Source organism: Pteropus medius, unplaced genomic scaffold (genome assembly GCF_902729225.1).
Source record: "Pteropus medius unplaced genomic scaffold, Ma_sr-lr_union100, whole genome shotgun sequence".
In the NCBI taxonomy this organism is placed as follows: domain Eukaryota; kingdom Metazoa; phylum Chordata; class Mammalia; order Chiroptera; family Pteropodidae; genus Pteropus; species Pteropus medius.
In genome coordinates this window covers 8,161,090-8,177,089 of record NW_024342474.1, presented here as the reverse complement: position 1 = coordinate 8,177,089, position 16,000 = coordinate 8,161,090, and the positions used below count along the sequence as shown (strand labels likewise).

General features: G+C 36.4%; 1 protein-coding gene and 1 pseudogene across 7 annotated transcripts in view; both read left to right on the top strand.

The window, feature by feature from the left end:
• GRIP1 (glutamate receptor interacting protein 1) overlaps positions 1–16,000 on the top strand; it is a 587,313-nt gene that overhangs the window by 126,569 nt on the left and 444,744 nt on the right. The gene's annotated exons all lie outside the window — the stretch shown is intronic.
• On the top strand, positions 1,203–1,321 carry LOC120605153 (uncharacterized; annotated as a pseudogene).

The window sequence follows — 16,000 nt, the reverse complement described above, 5'->3', positions numbered from 1 at the left end:
GGGGACTTTTCCATTGCTTTGTTCGCCATGTTTTTTCTAACACATAACACACTGCCTGACACATCCTGAGCACACCTCACATATTTATTGAAATAATGTGTATTGGAGCCAGAATCATTAATGATTTCTCAAAGGATAATAGAATAATAGAGGCATGTACAACAGAAGCTCAGTGACAGGCTTGAATAATTGGCAGTTTCTGTAAGGTAAGAAGTCAGAGTAGGTAAATCAATTCTTTCTCACTTGGAAGGTGTTAGCATGTAATGAAGGACTCGCAATGTCAGAAAAGCTCTGAGACCTTGACATAATGTAACAAATTGGGGTGATATCTGTGCCCTAGAAGGCTTTTTACTTGGTAAGCATATTTAGCACAGCACCTAACACATAGTACACATTTAATAAATAATTGATGAATGAATGAATGAGTGAATGGTGAGCTTTCTAATTAGATTTGGGAGAATATTATGATTAGCTTAAATACTTCATATCCAACTGTGCCTTCGTGCATTTATTTTTTCTTTGCTTTTAGTGGTGTGATTTGTGATAATATTAGTGCTTTGCTGTTTTAATGGAGAGCTATATTTCTAATGGAAAAATGTAGCCTAGAGAAATGTGCTTTGAATCAGTATTCCATGTCCAACAAAATGCTGCTTATTTGAAGCACACAAGCATAGACTTTGCACCTGACAAAATTGCCTTCTTAGTGTCTGAAAGCAAATAACCTCAAAGGCCTACCAACCGAATATGCTAATTGATGTCAAAAATCATACGGAATAATTTGACAGCATATTTGGAAAGACTTGAAAGACCATCTAATCCAACCTCTCCTTTTGTAGATGGAAAACATGACATCAGACAAGCAGGGTGATGGCTGGCTATTTCAGTGATGGTAAATGGTAGAGGCTGAACTCGCATTCAGGTTATGCAACTGAACTGCAATACTTAGACCGTGTGAAGAAATGAAGGATAATTAGAGCAGCATGCTTATTTTTAAAGTTTGATTTTGGGCAATAGCTAGTTTTGAGCTATTGGGGGTCTTAGAAGTCCTGAATAGACCTTTATTTTGCTAATGGGCCATTTAGAATAAGGAAAAAAATTAAAGTAACCATCTCCTTAGGTGCTAGTGAACATTATTACATGTGAAAGACTGAAGTTATTGTCAGAGGGACTGGTAACATTGACTATATAACACTGAGAAATTTGTCTACTGCCATACTACCCTGAACAAACCCGATCCTGTCTGATTTCGGAAGCTAAGCAGGGTCGGGCCTGGTTAGTACTTGGATGGGAGACCAACTAGGAAAACCAGGTGCTGTAGGTGTAAAATAAACAAATTAATTAATTAAATAAAATAAAGGATTGTAAGCTGACAAGGTCCTTGCAATCCGTGAGGTCAATCAAGGGTTGCCTAGCCTAAAAATAAAAAACAAACAAACAAAAAAACCCACTGAGAATTTAAAAGGAAGTACTTAGGGACTCTTGAAGTGCATTGTTGGGTGATGGCTGCTAACATTCCTTGAGAATGCCTAATATTTAGTTGCTTGTGATGAGTATAAATCAGTTCGCCTCTTAGAAAATCTATTATTGTCATTCTGACACTAAAATGGCTAATAAAGTTGGTCAGTTCATTAATTTATAATTCATACTTTAATGTTATTTCTCTTTATTGTTCAGATATTTTCTTAAACAGGTTTGACTATAATACGTATGATTTTCAGGATATCCTTCATCTGTCCCTGACATTTTATCTCCCCTCTATATGACTCAGACAAATAAAAACTGAATGTATATTCATTCACTCTTCTATATAATGTAAGAGGGATATTGTATTATACTTCTCATACGCCATACATACTTGAAGATGTATTTTTATTTTCTTTTCAAAATAACTGATTATTGTCTGGTATGTTGTTCCTGACTGAACTCATGGATGGTTTGGGTGGTTTTCATGCTGTTTGGCAATCTGCCCTAACCCCATTTTATTGCTACTTCCACATTGTTTCATTGTTTCCTATATTCTGGGTGTTGTGTTAAAGTGTGTAAATTTTATCTCATTTATATCTTTCAGAAGCTCCTAAAGTGCAGCTACAACAGTATTCCCATTCTATAGATGAGGAATTGAAACTTAGGTTAATGAATCTGCCCAAGATTTCACAGCAAGTGGATGATAATAACCAGATGTTTCTGAATCCAGAGTCTGGGCTCTTAATCTCTACCGACTCATAAATACAAGGAGGTTTGTGGATTTGGTGGAGGGAGCTGTTAACCCTTATCTAATGGTTTCATCCCCCCACCCCCTGCCCCCAGTTGTGGAAGATGAGATCTGCTAAGAGTCGGGTGGGATTATAAAGAGGATAGAGGTTTGTGGGAAGTTGAAGAGATTTGAAGGAACTCTTGTTGAGTTAGGATGAAATGATGATGGAGACTAAGAGTGCCAGGCATTTCTGGGGAATCAGTTGATACTGTGGACCATAAGTTTAGTGGTGACATCAATCTGCCAAATGAAGTACAATGTTGCAAACAAAGTTTTTAAGGAGGGAGTCAAACAACTTAATAACTTTGTATCAACTGAGGTTAGTTTCAGCTGCTGGTAATAGAGACCTGAGATGCTAGTAATTTAAAATAGAGGTTCATTTTTTTTCTCATGCAAGAGAGAACTTAGAGTAAGTAGTCAAGGGCTTCTGTGATATTTATAGGGTCATCGGTGGTTCAGCTGTTTCTTTTTGCTCCACTCTTCTTAGGCCAGGCTTTCCATCCTCGAGGTCATTTCATATTCACAAGATAACTGCTGGTGTTCTGGCCATCATGTGTACATTCCAGGTAGCAAAAGGGGGAAACAGAAGAAGGGCAAAGACTGTCCACTGTGGCAGCTCCCTTTCTAGCATCTTCCCAGAAGACTGTCATTGACTTCTGCTAAACCTTTAGATACTCTAAATGCAAGGGAGTTTGGAATTATAGTTCCCCCCCCTCTTTTAACCCAGGCACATTGCCACCTACAACAGTATAGGTCCTGCTTTTGAGTACACACACACACACACACACACACACACACACACACACACACACCTGGTTATTGAAAACAACAGCAGTTTCTGCAGTACTTTTCTGTTTCCAAATCTTCTGTTATACACCCAACATTTGGGAACTTTAGATGAAAGTTAGATAATATTGGATAGGTACTTCGTGAAATTCTCTCACAAGGTTAGAATGTAAATAACTGCTATTGTTTTCTACTTTAAGATGACATGAAAACATGGAGTCATGCTTTTACAGAAGGGAAAGAGGGGCAAAGAATGATGCTTCCTTTTTCTGCCCCCTCACAGGGCAAGTCTTGCACCTTGTAAATTGTTTTGGGGTTACTGATGTGTTCTAGAGGCAGAGAAGCTGGATATATTTAAAAAGTGTTTGTAGCTGATTGTTCTGTGTATTTATTAATTGGTTTTTTCATTCTTTCCCAAAGAGAATTTCACAGTTGTTGGTTCTCCTTATAAACAGTTGGTTTCTAAATGAAATGTAAACCAGCTACATCCTTTACAAAAAGATAAGGTAAAACAAACCCTTTGAAACAAACACAATTTGTTTCACGTTAATAATTTTCTGTATTGCTTTCCTTGAAAGCGGTGGTCCTTTTTTTCTAATCCTCTTTCCTTTCAGATGCCAGGCAAGTGGGGAAATTAGCAGAAGCCTCTGTAGCTACTTTATAGTGACACAGGGAAGAAATTAAAGATGGACTGATATCATAAGGACCTGCAAAAGAGGAACATTCAGAGTCGAGGGAAAAATAATACCTTTAGCTCTATAGAACTGATTCTTCAAACGTTTAAGTGACTCCTGATCGAGCTTCCAGTTTCTCTGGATGGTTTTAATCAGATTCACATAGGACCATTATTCCTGATTTGTTTCAGCCCTAGTTCTTTGCTGGTTGATGTTTGACTCAGTGTAATGTCCTGCCTGAAGGGTACAAATGAAGTGACCGGGTGTGCTCAGTGGTGTGACCTGAGGTGTGCTGGGGTCCTGATGTGTGCTGGACTCAATAGCAGGTGTCTGCAGCACCAGGAGAGAAATGAGTGCCCAGGGCTAGGGGAGTGGTAAGGTGTGTTCAGTGGGAATAAGAAATAAAAGAACTAGGTGAAGGAATTGCTCAAGAGCTTGGCCAGAAGGCAGCCCAGACACCTTCAGATGATCCGGATGGGGTTTTTATTCTTATGTCTTGATATGTCACTATTCAGGAGCTGGGAGTCAGGAGCCAGGAGCAAGCCCCTTCCTCAGTATTTCGTGTGGAATCTTGCATGAGGCTTTAGGCAACTGACACATCTTGGATTTATAGAAAACAGTGTGCTTGGATATTTCATCTGTCTCCCAGGATGACATATCAGGTTGGAGGCTATCATAGTATTTTCTTTGCTGTTATAAACAATTCTCTGAGCTGAAAGGCATCTGAACTCATCTATTATTTCCCTCTGGTTGGGAAGTGATGTCTCATGATTGGTAACAAAGGCTCACATATCACCTGCCTTTAATAGTAACATCAGGGCATCTCATTTCCCAATGGTGTCACTTTAATTTCCTTTCATCTGGATGTCTGTGTTCAGAGGCTGGGTTGTACCATCCCAAATGAAAGGGAGTGACAGGAAGCACTCTCTCCTCATGTTACAGTTTGCCAGAAGGTATTCAGAAGAGTCCTTTTAGTCCTTACTCCAAGTGAATGGATCCCACTGTTGTGTTCCCATTATTTGGTGGTGGGATGGGGTGTTGAAGAGGTAGAGACTGTTACACTCAAAATAAGAGTATCAGCAGGGCAGCAGGTAATGGTCTTCATGGGCACTGATAAGGTATGAAAAGAAATTATAAAACCTGAATTTCAGAAGTTAATGCTCAAATAAAGAAAAGATGAGAAAGAAACCTAATAGAGATTTCTGCCAAGGTTATGAAATTTTAAGGAAAGCTTTTTGGAGTCTGGGCTTGATTAAGCCTGTTCATGTCCACTAGTAACTAAAATACACATGAAATGCTCTAATTTAATTTTTCTGGAACCATGAGAATGTTGACTAAGAGTGATATATGATAGGGAGGTGATTCTGAACCAGACATCTAAAGGTCTCTGTAGTCCTTGGGGTTCTTCCATCATTACCCAGGTGGTACTTTTCACTCTGGGCAACTTATCTTGGTACCTCAGAGTCACCGTGTGGTGCTAAGTGCTCTTTTATTTTCCTTTTAAATTAAACTTATTGGATAACATTGGTTAATAACATCATGTAAATTTCAAGTAGGCAACTTTATAGTATGACATTCGTATACTCTGCGTGCGCCCACTGCCCAAAGTCTAGTCTCCTTCCCTTTTAACCCCCTTTACCCTGTTGGTCCTCCCCCCACTGCTCTCGCCTCTGGTAACCACCGTTGTATTGTCTGTATCTATGAGTTTGTCTTTCTGTTTGTTGGTTTAGCTGTTTTGTTTGCTCATTTGTTCTTTCTGTTTTATATCCCACATATGAGCGAAATTATACGGTGTTTTTCCTTTTCCAGCTGACTTAGTTCACTTAGCATAATATTCTCAAGATAACGTGTCATTTGTGATTGTGGGTTTTTCTCTAGCTACATTCAGTTGCTTGGGGGAAATAGACGGCACGCATTGGGGTATAATCAAGTGATCCTGCTGTTGAGGGAGAAGGACCAGTGATGAATGCAAAGGAGTGATTACGTGGTGGGCTGTGAGACATGAAGCCGAGGAAGCGGGAGAGTGAAGACATGAGGGAGGCAAAGAGTAAACCACTGACCTACGGCATTTATGGGTAGAAGAAAACATGGCTTGACAATGTGGGATTGCTGAGATTTTAATAGGTCTCCAAGTTAATAAATTCTGACAATTTTTTGGTAGTTTAATTTTTTTCTTGCCTCATCCTAATTATTGATAATCCTATGTGTTTTATGATTCAAAATTGGTTTATCATTGCCAAAGTTAAATGCAACCACAAACAACCTATTTACATATTTTTTCTTGACATATCTACAAAATATCATTTCTATTGGATTTATATTATTAAGTTTTGCTTTTCTAATATTTCTAATTAATCTGCATTTCTTGAAAGAACTTCTATATTATATTCAATGTACCAATAATGTTCCCACCTAGAAATACTTTAGCTTTACCAAGGTAAAAATTTACTTAAGGTATTTTTGTTTGTAAGACAAACAAAAAACCTGTAGTTTTTTTCTTATCACATCTATAGACCTTTTCGTTTTTTGAAGATCTATCCTACTTTGGTGGAGAGATAAGTCAAGATTATACACTGTGACACATTTTTCTAGCTTACTTCGCTTCCTTATCCCTCTCATTGGAATTGGATAATTGAGGTAATTGTCTGGGGGCAAAATCAAGCCGTAAACCAAATTCTTGCTTCATTTCACTGGTGTCATTGAGGTTCCTCCCTTTACATCATTAGGAAACAGACAATAGTCTATTATGTAAACTAAAATAAAGGCCAATGATGTAATGATAAGTGCAAACAAGTTCCTATGTAATCTAGAAAAGAGAGTTGCAGAGAAAGAATTTACAAAATTTTTTTTCTGTGCTGCCCATAGGGCAGGTATTTGGATTATTAATGAGTCATCTTGCTTTTCACACAAAAATATATCCCTAAAGTAGAGAAGAGTAGTTAGTTCACCGGGCTACACCGTTCCAATTCCCTAGGAAGTATTATAATCACTGCTCTCTTCTGTTCTCTCTAGGCCAGCTACCAATTGCTAACCTTGCTTTCAGGTGAACACCCTCCCTCTCCCCCAACCTCCAGGAAGGACATGTTCCCTACAAATGTGGCCCTAGTTCTTGGGTCTTACACTTAAATAAATAATTGATGATTTGGGATTTAAATAGGTTTCTTTTTCATTAGATTATTATGAATCCATTCCATTATACCTGTTACAGCCTGGGGGAACCAAACAAAACTGCTTTTCTGAAACTGCAAAAAGCCAGCCCCTGAATCATGGTGATGACAAAGGTATAGCCCCCTATGAGCCTGAAGCTCAGATGACCACCTGGCTTCACCTATTTCTGAACCATTCATGGTGGATGTTCAATATATGTGAATTATTTTTTCATAAACATTTTAAGGTTATTCAAAGGCTCTAAAGAAGACTTAAATGATAAGATTCTGTGACATTTGTATTAATTTATTCATGTATTCTTACTTTTCATTTTATACTTTTTAAAAATGGCTTTACCTTGTAGAGGATTAATGATATTCTGGGAGTTTTAGGAGAAGTTGCCAAATGAAGATTGGTATTTGAATTTAGGCTTGACATTTTTTTAAAGTTTATCTTGATGATATCACTATTTTATTGGGGGAGCTAATATAAAAATATGGAACTCAGGAGAAGGAAAGAATCACTTTTTCTGGTTGAGGAGAAAACATTGCTATTGATAAGGTTTTTTTCTGAATAATTTAGACGAATTGTTGTTTAGAAACATTTTAATCCTCTAAAGTTCTGAAATTTGAGAGAATGAGGGGAAAGTACAGAAGTTTAAAAAGCACATTTGGGAATATCGTTGGTTGGTGTGATGGTTAATTTTATATGTCAACTTGACCGTGCAACAGGGTGCACAGACGTTTGGTCAAACATTAGTCTCGATGATTTTGTGAGGGTGTTTTGAATGATATTAACATTTAAAGTGGTATTCATAGTAAAACAGATTGCCCTCCTAAATGTGGATGGGCCCCATCAAATCAGTTGAAGGTGTAAATAGAAAAAAAATACTGATCCTTCCCCAGGTATGAGAGAAATCCTTCTGCTGACTGTCTTTGAAGTGGAACATTGGTTTTTTCCCCCTGCCTTTGGACATTAATGGGAAGTGGCTCTTCCTGCATCTCAAGCCTGTCGCAGGCCTTCGGACTGGAACTGTACCAGTAGCTTTCCCGGTCCCTAGGCCTTCAGACTCAGACCAGAACTACACTAACAGCTCTCCTGGAGCTCCTGCTTGCCGACTCACCCTGCAGATTTCAGGACTTGTCAGCCTCCATAATTGTGTGTACCAGTTCCGTATAATAAATAGTTTTCTCTATATATAGGTGTCTGTTTGACTATCTACCCACATCCTATTGGTTCTGGAGAACCCTGACTAATATAGTTTGACTAAGTAAATTTGATTCAGAGATATAAAAAGAGAGATGAGTAATTATATTGAAAATTAAAAACACCAGTGGGAGCATTATATAAAATGACTTAATTTGTCCAGTTTAATGTTTTCCAGAATATCTGATTTAAAAAGGATGATGCTGAAAATACAGGGAAAATTGAAATAATGTTTTTAAATTGGTTCAGAACATTCTTTAAAATGTCTAGTGATTGAAATTAATGCAGTAAATTTCCCCTCTGGCATATTTTAGGTGTTGGATAAATAACGATTAAAATGAAGCACTACACTTGGCATATGATAAAAGGAAATCATGTCTTTACTTTAAGTTTTTCAATTAATGTCATGATTTAATTGTATTATCATGAAAACATGCAGCTATAAACCCTAATTTATGCTTGATATGCATTGTGGCATAGTTTTACCATAAACAATTAAGGATAGGTCTTCTTTAATAAGATTTTTTTCCTCTCTAATTTCTCCTATTACTCAGCAGTTCATTCCTGGATTAAGGAAAGTGCCTTCACAATGTTTGAAAAACCACCCTTTGCTTTGTAGGATGGACTGTATTTGAAATAATGTGTTAAGTAAGTGTAGCGATTATTGGTAACTTAGTGTAGTTGTTTTTGTTGTTGATTAGAGTGACAACTCGTGATTATCTTCAATTAGGGCTATGCCGATAAAAGTATAGAAAGGTTAAAAATAAGCATAGATAAAACATGAGATGAAGAACTTGAAAATATTCTTTAAATATATGGGGTACAATTTTAAGATTATGGTCAACCCTCTCCACATTAAATTTAGTAAATCCTCTAAATGTGTTACAGATTACTGGAAAATAGATCTTAAAAGCTGGAACATTTATAAGGAAAAAATACTTTTTTAGCTTAAACAAACAAAAAGTCATTCTGATTTATAAACATATTTCTAGTGCTATATGATATCTATTTTATACTGAAGAAAGTATATTTTAACATAGCAACAGAAATACAAGTGATCCCTTTAGAATATGAGGCCTCCAGATAAAGTAATCGCCTATTAATCCTAGGCAAAAGAGCATGCTATAAAAAACTACAATTATTTTATGTTGAGATATTTTTTCCTACCAAAATCTTCAGTTCCTAGATTTTCTTGATTTTTTTTCCTGATGGCGACTCCCTTAACATTTGTGCAAAGAGAGAATAAAGATTTAAATATTCTTTTTTATCTCCTAAGAAACTTGTTGGAATGTGAGATTTTGAGGTATGTGCATTTGGCTTCTTAAAAACAACAACAACAACAACAACATAATGCTTCTAATACTTTTTATTTGAAGGCAGGCTTTTTTTTTTAAAAAAAAAAGTGAAAGGCACTTTGCAATACACTGGCAGCTTCTGAAGGGGGCTGCTGGAAGGTGAACTGCTGAGACTGTTGTCTGTACAAAATCGGGACCCAAGGGAGCTGAGCTCTACATGCCTCGACCTGATTAGGTGTAAACTGTGTGTGGGTGGAGGGGAGCATGAACACGTGGTTCTCTCTCTCTCAGATTCTCCAGATAGAAACATCTGAGCTCCTTAGAGGTCCCCTGCTGTGGATTCCAGTCTGAGAGGGTAGAGCTACGGATATCTCCTTGTTATTTGCAGGGACCGCAACCTAAAATATGACATGAGATACTTTGTCTTTTAATCGTGAATTTAAAAAGTAATTTTATTTATCATTTTCCTTTTTACTAGGCTTTTTTTTTTTGTTTTGTTTTAAATAAAATCATTTTATATGTAGGGAAGAGGTGGACACACCTAGGGCTCATAGGTGCCATACTATGCACTATTTTTAGTGTGCACACATACTGGTGAGTACACATGCATTCGTGCACGTACCTGAGGTGCCATGACGTTCAGCCAAAGCTCAGGAGGTTCATAACCCACCCACCTTGCCACCCACAATAATTGCCAGGTGCCTCTGGCACGATCAGTTTCTCACAAAGGGTTCTTGTGAGAAGAGTATTCTGAATTTGCTTCCAATTTTGATTGTTAATAGGTGCAGAGCCACCTGAAGGTAGAATTATCTTTTATTCTTTGTTTCATCTCCAGTGCCTAGCTCAGTGTCTGGATCACACTCCTTGTTTAGTAAGCAGTAGTAAACAATCCTGAGAAAAAGTCAGGCTTGAAACCTGGCACGTTCAAAACCCAGAATACAAGACGTCAGCCCCACCCTAATTCACCCCATTTATATCTTTCTCATTAACTGAAAACCCCACATGGAGAAGCTTCCCCATTGAGAGATCTGTGCCATCTCTGGAACCTGCCTGGTTGGTGCTTGCAGTGACTGAAAACGGATAGGAGGATCCATTCCGCCACACTGCTTGATCACCACCCACATCTAGTGCCTGCTGAGAACACAGACTGTGCGTGATTCTCACTCTCTTGCTGCCTCACTCTCCTTTGTCACAATATACTTTTTTCTTTTCTAAAGCTGGCTATCTCCTTGTCTAGACAACCCCCTCTTCCTTCTCCAGATGGCTTTCTCTGTGATGCCCAGAGACATTCTCAGTCCCAAGAACTCCCTCTCCAGGATGTACTGGCAATGAAGCTAGTCTAACTCTCGTGGTGTTACTCTAGTTAGTCGGCGTTTGCCAAATAAGTAAGCCTTTGCCAAAAAGAAAATGACAGTATTTTTCCTCACTTAGTGAATTCTTTGGGATGTGTATTTCTCTGAGTTGTGAAGACCCTTCAGTTGGAACTTGTTGATGGGCATCTATCTCAAAAACAAGGCTCTGATCTGCTAACGTTCTTCTGGGACTTTGTGTCGTTTGCCTGCAGGGGTCTTGGATTTTAGGGAGTGAATTGTCTCAAGGTACAAAACTGGGCCATCCAAAGGTGAGATTTATGTCTCATAAAATAGGAAAGCTTGCGTGTGTGTCTTTCAACTTTACTTTCATTTTAATTCAGCTTTCTGATTAGACCCACCTGCAGTGTCTCCATATCTGTTTTTATCCTGCCAAGTTGCATACAAATTCTTTGGTTTCTAGGTCTTGGGGTCATGATCTTTATGTACTCTATGACCTGCCAAACTTCTCATGAGGGAAAAGTTGGACCGCGCAGGCCTCTCCCAAGTGCGGTATTTAATATATGCATTTCTTACACACTATGACATGATATACCAATTGATTAGTTCTGTATACCGAATACACTAACAAATCCCAAGATTTTCTAATGGTTTTCTTTCTTATGTACTCTAAAGTAGATTCTAACTTATCTAACTATAGTACTGCTCATGGCTTTATGATGCCCTTTCTTAGTGGAACAGGAGGAGTTATAATTAAAACTAACACACCAGGAATTGCCGGTCCACTGTGGTCATTGCTGATGTGCTAGTAAAAATTTTAATAATCGCCTTAACACCAAAAATACAATTAAAAAATGGGCAGAGGACCCGAATAGACATATCTCCAAAGAGGCATACATATGGCGAATAGATATACGAAAAGATGCTGAACATTACTAATCTCAGAAACACACATTAAAACCACAATGAGATACTGCTTCAAACCTCTTAGAATGGCTGTCATCAGTAAATCCACAAACATGTGTTGGTGAGGATGTGGAGAAAAGAACCCTCGTGCACTGTTGGTGGGGTTGCAAATTGGTACAGCCACTGTGGAAAACGGTTTGGAGGCTCCTCAAAAAATTAACAGTGGAACTACCTTATGACCCAGCAATCCCACTTCTGGGTATTTACCTGAATAAATCCAAAACACTAATTCAAAAAGAAGTATGCACCCAATGTTCACTGCAGCTTTATTTACAGTAGCCAAGATATGGAAACAACCTAAGGGCTCATCGATAGACGACTGGATAAAGAAGTGTGGTACATTTATACAATGGAATATTACTTGGCCATAAAAAGATTGAAATCTTATCATTTGAAACAACGTGGATGGACTTAGAGAGTAATATGCTAAGTGAAATAAGCCAGACAGAGAGAGACAAATACCATATGATTTCACTTATATGTGGAACCTAAAGAACAAAACAAAAGAACAAATAAAACAAACATTCATAGATACAGAGAACAAATCGATGATTGCCAGATGGGATAGGGATTGGGGGGCTGGGTGAAAAAGGGGAAGGGATTAAGAAGTATGAATTGGTAGTTACAAAATATTCACAGGGATGTGAAGTACATCATAGGGAATGTAGTCAATAATATTGTAATAACAATGTATAGTGCCAGTCGGGTACTAGACTAATCAGGGGGATCACTTTGTAAATTATATAAATGTCTAACCACTTGCTGTACACCTGCAGCTAATATAAAATGAAATTGAATGTCAACTATAATTGAAAAATTAAAAAAAATAAAGTGCACCTTTAGTAGACAGTGAAAAATGTGTTTTGAAAATTGCCAACTATATTATATCTATATCATAGTCATTAACAAAACAGCAGAAAATACGATGCGAGTAAAATTTACAATAACATGACCACATTTGTTACAATTTAAAAACCTATAAATTCTATTTACTGTAATTTGAAACAAAATATATTCTTATGCTTATTCTTCAATAATGCATGTCTTTTACTTAATTAACTTTACCTATGGAATAGCATTTGAGAAAAGAGACTCACATATAAAAATAATTTGAGATAAAAGTAACTGTATTTATTCATTTTTTTCTATGTAAACTGACAAAAATTTGAGGTCGTTTCAATCATGAAATACTTTTATAAATGCCATAGCAAAAATTCCGTCACACTCTCAATTTACTTAATCACAATTTGGTTTTGTCAGAAACACATTGGGTTTTGGGACTATATTATATGTGAATCTCATGTGTCAGATGTATTCTGGGGAAAATAAAGGTCAAAAATTATAGTTTTAGATATAACAACGTGAATAAATCAAAAGGAAAAATACCTGTTCAAGAGTATTTGTAACCTTTACCAATATTGTTAAAACAAAACAAAAGAAAACAAAAAGCACAAGCAAACAAAAAAATCCCAGAAGAACTGGGTAGCAAACCTGGAAGAATTTCTTTTATCATTACTGGAGCCTGTGTTATTGATTATTTGCCTCCCATAGTCTTTGAGATACATGTATTAGATTAAATTAAAAGCAGTTGTGATCCCAGAGTTTTCTATTTGTACAGTGAGAAAAGTGGTTAATTTAGAGATAAAGAGAAGATCTTATTTCTGTTAGTATCCTTCCGTGTCCACAGACCATTCCTCATTGGTTAAACAGAAATGGCAATAATGCCAATCTCATGGGATCGTTCTAAGAGTTTAATGGCTTACAGTATAACAAGTATTGGCTATTATCATTTTCTATCCCAGTGAGCCCATCCCATTTCTGAACTGGTGATGATTCTTCAAAACCAATATTTAAATACTTTTTCGATGACAAGAATGAAAAGCAATGATCTACTAATAGACTAGATTTTGATATCAAATGGTATAAACAGTTTAATATTTAAACTTCCTTTTAGTTTAATTTATCTTACTATTACAGCTCTCAGATTTATTACTCGAGTGACCTCCTGACATAATTGCATAGAAAAATATTCCTCTTTACGCTGAAGACATTGAACTTCTATCTCCAGCTCCAGAAAGCAGCTGATCTGGTTGTCACAATATTGTCATAAGGAGCTGCTTTATAGAAATAATACCAAAGCTATTGTTATTTTGTTAACAATTCTCCAATAATGATAAGCATTGCCTTCCTGAGACCTGATTGGTTTGGTTGCTTGGGGCATGATTCAAAATTAATTTCATATGGAAAATCTTTGGAGAGCCAGTGCTGCTAAAAACCATTTTACTGGAACAGCAGTGAGTGTCTTTTTTATTTTATTTTTTTATTATTGTTTTTTGGCTGAGGTGGTGATACCTACTTCCTAAAGTATGGCTTATAGTATTTCTGGTGGTATTTCCCAAACTATGTTCCATGGGACATTACTCTTGCAAGATGCTCTGAGAAATGAGAACAAACTTATCTAAATAGATAAGTTTGCTGCCTATTCATTGCCCACTTTATGAGGTCTATGTTGCACGTTAGCTCTTTAAAAGCTCTGAGAAGTCTTGAGGTAAAGAAATAAATACTTGGAGAAACAATACTCTTTGATAAAATATTTTGGACTATCAAACAAGCAACTTTTTAAAGTACTTGAGCAGGTCCAACTTGAGGCTAATTTTGGCCCTATATATAGCTGCTGTGCTGACTAGTATGGAGATGATGTGACCATTTACCTAGGCGAGGATTATAAACAGTTTTTTAGCTTCTGTAATGGAATGTTAACTTTGCACTTTCATGTTTGGTACCCTAAATTCTTCTTTTGGGCATGAACACAGGGTATCTGCCCTACAGGCTTTTTCCTTAGAGTTAAAACTTGAGGTAACTTCCATATATATTCTGTTAACAGTCGCAGTGGAGGTAGAGAAATAAAATAATAGTCATCTCTTTCCTATAGATGTAGGTTCCACTCAAAAATTATCACAGTTCATGAAAGACCTATGTTCCCTGGCTTCTTCAGGATAATTCTTCATAAAAACACCCTCATGAAATGACATTAATACTGTGCTCTCAAATTATATAGAAGATCTATGTAATATATAACATTTTTAGGATTGTTTTCCAGTTTTCTATTGCCTATTTTTTTGTGGAAGACATGGTATTGCTAAATGTCCCTTGTTTAAATTCCCTTGATTAGTACGTCTTGTTTGGAACTTAGAAAAAAAAATGTTTATATTTTTCTTTTAAAAAACCTGAATATTAAAATATTTCAAATATTCTGAATACTTGCATGTATAATTAAGTATTCTTTCATGTTTTCCTTTTTGCCTAGGCTGCCAGGAAGATCAAAGTCAACTTTAGTACATATCATAGGAATAGCTACACATACTTTAAAAAAAAAATCAGGCTTATATATTACTTCAATTCTCTTGGAAGCAGAAATTTCAGGTGGTACAGAAATTTTATGTTAATAGTGAAATATACTTCTTATGCAAAGCCTGTGTTCAGAAAATTTATCTTCAAACAATTTAACTGATTTTTTTTGTAGAAATAAAGTTATAGGTATGTTAGAAATTCACACAATTCTTGTGGGCTTCTTAATTCATTATATAGTAAAATTCCTGTATATAGAAATTGTGGTAAAAATATATACTGAAAATATTTATAAAATTAGGTATGTAAAATATTTTTGAATGTTACTTAAAGATGATAATTTTCTAACATTTTCAATAACTAAAAAGTAATTAAAAAGTGAAATAGTAAAATTTAATGCAAAATAGATGCTGGCCATGAAATCTGCAAACATAGGTAATATTACTTTATTTTTTTAATTGATCTTCTTCGATTGCTTCTTCTAAAGTATGCTAAGTGTGCAGGTTTATTCAGTGCAAACTAGAGACAGCTAACTCAGGCAATGTATCTCAGATGCTTGTGCACTCATTAAAGGAAACAGTACATCATATTAATTCCAGTTTTGAGCAGTATGTTCAATTTTGGATTTTAATAAGAGACAGCACATCGAACGTATCATGTATTATAACGTAAAGTCAATAAGCCATTTAATGTGTGTCGTTTTATGTTTTTAGCCGTCCTCTAGATTTCCCTGAATTTTTAAGGTTACGAAGAAAAATGAGCTTTAAAGATCTGTAGTCACATTTTATTATATCCAATTTCATTTACGTATATTTTTTCTTGATTCCAGAATAGCACCAAGACTGCTCTTATAATTATCTCCCAAAAAGCAAAGTTCTCACGTAGAAGGAGCCATTTCTTTGAGCTTCTGTCCTCCCCAGATCCTCCCGTTTTTGTCTTGATTACGTGAAACCATAAAATAATTGGTATAAATGAAGGCTGTAGGCCTTGAGAGTAGAAAGGCAAGGTAAGTGA